General features: G+C 44.1%; 1 protein-coding gene across 1 annotated transcript in view; it reads left to right on the top strand.

Annotated features, from left to right (window-relative positions):
• Window positions 1-6,738, top strand: part of PSMD10 (proteasome 26S subunit, non-ATPase 10) — a 57,462-nt gene that overhangs the window by 29,183 nt on the left and 21,541 nt on the right. The gene's annotated exons all lie outside the window — the stretch shown is intronic.

Below are 6,738 nucleotides of genomic sequence, written 5' to 3'. Positions count from 1 at the left end.
CAGCAATGTTTGTCTACCTTAGTAATTCCACTGAGTACAAGAAAAGTATTTGTGCAGCCATTTAACAGTCAATCTGATTACCAGTGTTGGAGTCAAGCCTAATATGAATGAGGAATAATCTTTATTTCCTGTTAATTCTATAATTTCTTTTTAAAAAATGACATGTAGAGACAATACATTGTCAGTACATTTTCATTTTAAAACATATATCTTATATAGTTTTATAGAGAGTGATTACATTGGACTCATGATTGCCTTGAAATTTTTGTATGAACTCATGAATAAAATAACATACCTAAATGCAGATCTAATAAAAGTTATCTTCTAAACACATAGTAAAATCTGTTTCATCTCATTTTAATCCATGAAGCTGGATGCCATTAATTCAAAAAGTGACAAGGTGAAAATACTGATTTTTACCTAAATGTCAATAGTGGATTTATGTAGTGAAAAATCAGTGGATGGAGGTTAAAACTTGAAGAACTGATTAGAATAACTTAGATTTCTTTGTCCTTACTGGTTGCAAAAGGCCCTCTCTGAAACTCGTTAGGAACTGAAAGTGCTCAGCTTCCTGCAGGAGCCAGATTTGCTTTTTGGGTTCAGTGTCATTGACCGAGGGTAATTCCAAGCCCCAAGCTGCGATGGGAGCAGCTGGCTCTGTGCACAGTCAGTGAGTGGCTGAAGACGTAACAGAGGGCAGCATTGCCTTTTAGATGTGTGCCTGCACTAGGACCAAGGCAAATAAAATGGTGAGTGACTTTTTCCAGGCTTGTTGAAATCATGGGTCTTGTTCATGCCTGATGATCCCGTCCTTCTAGTGGCAGGCAAGGGCAGCCACCTTTGCTGTGGCAGCAGCTGCTGTGGCACCGAGGGCTCTTTTGGAAGCTGGGGCTCAGCATCTGGCCAGGTTGGAGGGGAGAGGTATGTCCAGGGTCTCTCATCTCCCATGTGATGTGGTGGTAGGTTCTTCAGTGTAGAAGTTCTGAGTTACTTGGTTGCATCTGTTACTGTTGGGATCAGGTTTATGTGCTCAGATAAATTTTATTCTCCCAGATATTTCTGTGTGTGTCAGATGCTTGAATAATCTCTGGACAAATGGCATGGTTTGGTGATATTTTTACATAAGCCATCTCCAGAAGTTTTATAAAGGATATCTTTTCCTTATTTCTGACTATCAGCAGTTCACGCAGAATTCCCACAGGGTGGGCAGTGCTTGTCTTTAAGGGATGGGGAGAGCAAAACATGGAACAGTTAGAAGTTTCATCCAAGGATTCACAGGTGACCTAGAGTCCAAAAAGGAATACGTACGTTGAAAGACTGAAATTTGAATTCAGATTTCTTCTAAAAGTTGAAAGGCGTTTGGATTCACCTTCACTAAGGAAGCATGGAGGGATTCCATGTGCACATGGGAAGTTATCACTGACTTTCCCCAAGTCAGCCTAAAATGGGAGCTGCTGCTGATTCCCAATCATTTAGTTATGGATGGGCACGAATGACCTGAACATGACACGGCCTACAGACCCATTTCAATGATTGCCTGTGGCAGCTCCGTAATACTCAGAAGTCTGACTAGTAGCTCACAGAGCACTGATCCTTTGCAAAAGACAGCAATTTTCAAAAAGATGTTGCCACTCTGCACAGCAAATAAGCACCAGCATACCTGCATAATCCTTTATCTTCACCACAATATCAGTGTGTCCTCTAATTCCCTCTCATTTATCAACACTGAAGTCCTTTCTCTGGAACTTAAGGCCCATTCAGCAAATATATATATATCTTTTTTTTCTCCTGTTACATTCACTTTTTGCCAATTAAGTTTTTGAAAGATGACAGAACTACATTCCTGGAGGGTGAAATGCTCAGTCTGACCAGAGAACAGGAGCCAAGAACACAACTTCTGCACTAATATGCACCCATTCAAGCTTGGGATGCAGGGCTGAAGTTGCCAATTCCAGGGAGGGTGTAGCTCATAGCAAATGATTGCAACCATCCATCCTGTTTTACAGGATACTGAACACCAGGAGCATTTATGTTTGACTATTACCCGCCTGGGGCCTGTTTCACATTGTCAAACCAGAGGTGTGTACCCTAACACTGACCTTCCAGGCCCTCCAGGGTTATTCTCTGTCAAGGTAATAGATGGCACCTGTCAGCTGCTGACTTTGCTTCTAGCTCATTACTGCTGGAGAGCAGTACTGCCTGTTCAGCTCACCTTAGGAGAACTGAGCAGAGAAAGCAAAGTCTGGTTTGGTTTGGTGATTTAAGTTACAGTGGGACAACTAAGCAGCTCTTGCTTACACTGCTGACCCCGGGCTAAGAGGAGAGAACAGCCCAGAGTGCAGCAGCACAGCAGTCACTTTGCCATGGGTGGAGCAAAGACACTTATCTTGAGATAAAATGGAATGGGCCAGTACCAGGAACTGTATGTTAACAGACTTTGTGAGTCAAATCTGTGTACACTGAAACATATTCAGAAATGTTCCCTTTCAAGCAACTCCCTTGTATTCACTCTCTAAATAGAAGTGTCAGTCATTAAAAAATTAAGCCCAGAGGCCCACCCTGAGCAAGGCAGCATTCTCCAGACAAGCATTGTTGGGATATTTAGGAATTACTTGTGTTGGCCTGAAATCTAATTTAAAAACTTCCTGTAGAATTCCATGTTTCACTTCACAAAGCTCAGCAGCATTTCAATTGCTTTGTCTTCCTGAAACATGCTGAATCTGTAATTGTTTAAGGACACCAAACCCAGCATAACCCAGTGATTTATAAAGCTCTCTGGTTCAGTATCGCAGCTGATGGCTGGAGATGAAGAGAAGTGTGTAATTAAAGATTCAAACACATACAGTGAAAGAGCTGCTTTAAGCCTCTAAATCCATCATTAGGTTCATTTTCAAATGCACAGTACAGTTTTCCTGCCTATTGCACAATTGTTGTCTACAAAATATTTATAAGCTTTTTCTGCCTAAAAGTTAATTCATGATCTCACTGCTATTTTTAAGCTTGCAGAGAGTGGAAGATTGTAAAGGTACCGATAATATAAACTCTTCTGAGGAGAGCACCATGACTTGTCACTTCAAATTAACTTGGACAGAAATACATCTAATCCTCTGTATCCAGTTTCCAGAATTAGCACACCTTATCAAGAAGCACAATTCCCTTTCCTTGTAAAGGATCTGGTTTTATATTGTCCATTTTCTCACTCTGGACAGAAGGTCTTTCTCCCTTTTAACCATTCAAAAGCCAGGCTTTCCTAGAGCAAACTCCCTGTCTGACAAGCTTTCCTCTTTCTGGGAAAAAAATAAAGAAGAAAAGCATTGAAATTAGATCAGAACAGTGATTGCCAGGAGATCAGAGAGCTGCAGGCCAGGTACCAGCACTTTGGGCTGGCTTTGGTGGGCTTGTGCCTCAGCTTTCTGGCTTACTTCATGTGCTTCTTTCCTGGTCAGTGTCTCACAGTGTTTCCTGGGCATGACATGGACTCACACACCCCTCTGGCTGTAGAGCCCTTGCAGGTCTGTGTCCTGAGCACGGCATAAAAGCTGTTGGGTCAGTGTTGTGGGTGAATCTCAGTGGTTTTGGCAGCCCTAAGTTTGCCTCCTTTGTATCCTGCTTGCCAGTTAGCAGCTTTATCCCCAGATATATTGTAAGACTTACTGTAAGTAGCATGTACTGCATGATGCTGAATTCCAGCTAGATCTCCCATCCTCTGCGTGGCTGGGGTAGCTCCTGTTCTGCCAAGGCAATTCAATAGGTGAGTCTGTGCTGAGATCAGTAGCCTGGGATGCAGTCAGAGATGCTCATCAGTGCTTGAAGTTTTCAGTTTTTCCCTTAAACTTACTGAAATCCAATGGAAATATTTAAAGAAAGTCATTCAAGCATCCAGCATCATGTTTATCAGAATAAGTGTGGCTTGCAGTGTTCTCCTAGCTGGGGAGAGTCAGTCTGTCCTTGATGTGCCTCTGACAGTTTGGGGGGGGTGTAAGCACTTTTCACTGCCTGCTTTGGACAGATATGTTGCTGGGTGCAGGCAGGCATCACCCCAAAGCTGGCTGCACTCTGCATCCTCCATCAGACAGCATGCTGAGGGGGAGCACCCTGGGAGCACTGCAACGGTGAGAGGGGTTACTTAATCCACAAACACCAGCACTGCTCTCCCAGTCAGGGGCTGTGACGTGACCCTGGACTGCTCAGTAATTTGAAAGTATCCTGACTCCTTTCCCGCATCCTTCCCACCACAACCTTGTGCTTACCAGCTCAGAGAAGCTGTGGGCTGTGCAAGTCATCTGGAGTCTGAGAGGGCTTCATGTGAGAGGAAGGGGACTGAAATCCTTCCCAGCACAATGTCCCAGAGACCTATCCCAGTCATGTAACTCACCCCCAACACCAGAGCTGCCTTCATCACTGTAATTGCTTCACTGGGAGTGCCCACGATGGCTCATTTTGCTTATGGCAAGGGTTACCATGAAACAGCCCACACAGAGGAGGCTGCCTTCACACCAGCATGCTGGCCCCAGCTGTCTGTGGAGGAACACCTGTAAGGAGCCCTTTGTGGAGATACAGTCTGAAAGTTTTCAGGAAAAATCAGATGCAGTGCACCCTATCATATTTCTCCTCTTCCCAACCAAGGCAAGGCAGCAGGTTGCAAACTTTCAGCATGTTTTTGAATCTGCTGTGAACAAGCAGGTAGGAAAGCCACACACAAACCAAAATCAAACCTGTCTTGTCATCAAAGGAAAGGAGCCGCGTTAGCAGACACAGAACTTCTTCCCCTGTGCAGACAACTGCTTCAAAAACAAAGAAAATAAAAGGAAACCAACTTGGAGCTGTAACTGAAAAATAATTGTAAGAAAAGCCTGGACATGGAAATAAACAGGTTTCCAGTAGTCCTGGGAATTAATGATGCAGAGAGAGAGGTTGCCTGAAGAGAGCTAAGAAAATGTCCCCATCATAGGTGATAGTTGTGGAATCCAAGAGAATTGTGTGTCCCTGTAAAAGCTGAAGAGGATAAATACTACCCAGCTACAAAAGCACAGTCTCTTGCCGGACACCCAGTAGGCACCTAAATGATCTTTATTACCTGAACATTCTCCCAAGTGGGTGACTCAGTCAGCCACCATATGTCTCATGCTGCGAGAAAAATCACACCTGACAGGAGCAGGATGTGGGAGAGCAAAAACCTTTCCCACCCAACCAGTGCTCCTGTCCTGCCATGGAGGATGGTCCTGGGGTGCCACGGGCATGGCACTGCTGCCTCCACCAGCCCTGGGTTCCACACAGACGGGCAGGGTGTGGAGGGCCAGTGGGGCACCCGTGTCCTGATCCTGTCCAGGGCTCAGCAGGGACCACGCTGGCTGTGCTGGGGAAGCTGCTCAGAGAAGAGGGATGGCAGATCTGGTGTAGGAGGTGTCTTTGGGCCAGCTGTTAATGCCCATTTTAAATATACCCCCTGCGGGGCTGCAGTGGCCATGGCCAGTATTCTAACATTGTCCGCATTTCTGGACTGTTGCAGTTGAGTTTAGATTGCTAAAAAATGTGGCAGGCAGTTAATTCAGTAGGATGTTGTTGAGAACATGCAGAATGCCAGACCTCTGCCATCTGATTGTGCCTGTTTGACAGACACAGATAATGCAGGAAGTCTTTTTATCTTGTATCACTTTAGGAAGCTGATGCCTGCAGCAGTCAAAGGGATTTGTTTGTGTGGAACACATTACAACAGAACTGTAACACCTGTACCCACAGCAGTGTGTATTTAGTCACCAAATCCTGTGAGAAGTCAGTGTGAATGTAAGCACCTGGATAAATCTGTGGATCTGGCTCAAGCCTTTTGTGTTGATGGTAACACTCCTCTGGTCTTTCCTGCCTTCTGTCCTGAGAAAAGCATGAAAAAAGAGAAACAGCTGCTTGTGATGCTGCCCCAAACCTCCTGAGGATGCTGGTGCAGCATCCGTGTAACCTGGAGCTGGGCTGTCTTGGATTGTGCTTGACCAGGATGATGGAAGTGCTGAAGGGAGTTTTGTTGAATAAGCAGAGAGATGGTTCTGCAGCATTTGTGGTGTTAGTATAAATGGTAAGTTTTAACCCCTTGTGTGCAGGTGAGCTGAGCACCCTGAGTGCCCTGGCTGTTGCAGGCTAAAGAATGACTTCCTAAAAAAAGTGCCACCATCAAAGAATCCATTTATATGCTGTGGCTCAGGTGTGAAAACCAAAGCAAGCTCTCTGCTGCATGATAAATCACAGTTAAAATGGTTCTGACTTTGTACTATTGCTGTTCCTTTGGACTTGCATTGGCTGTATAACCTTTTCCTTGAATATGATTAACTCTCCTTGTTGTTTTATTCCCCTTTTTTCTTTTTCATGTAGTTCCAAAATTGAAGCTAATCAAGGGGAAAAAAAAATTCCCAGTGGGGATTAAACTGTCTGTCAACCTTATCAGAGGGAAAGGTCTTTTTTCTAATCATAGTTTGCGTTTTCATAGGTTAAAAATTTTGTGATGTTCCTTCAGTTTGGCAGCATTTGTTGTACTAGTCTAAAATGAAAAATACTTTCAGCTTAAGAGTGCATGGAATTGTATAATTTATATGGTGGCTGTCTTAACAGATATGATAATGTAATTTTAGAATTGCTCTGCCAAATTAAAATCTGGCATAAATTTCATGCAATAGGGCTGAGCTCTAGGCTTTTCAGCAGCTCCTGCTGCCTCTGAAATGGAAGGTTCAGGTGGACTGATAGTAAAAGGAT

Source organism: Pithys albifrons, chromosome 14 (assembly GCF_047495875.1).
Source record: "Pithys albifrons albifrons isolate INPA30051 chromosome 14, PitAlb_v1, whole genome shotgun sequence".
Lineage (NCBI taxonomy): Eukaryota > Metazoa > Chordata > Aves > Passeriformes > Thamnophilidae > Pithys > Pithys albifrons.
The sequence above is the reverse complement of the archived record's forward strand: the minus strand, read 5'-3'. Positions and strand labels throughout refer to the sequence as shown.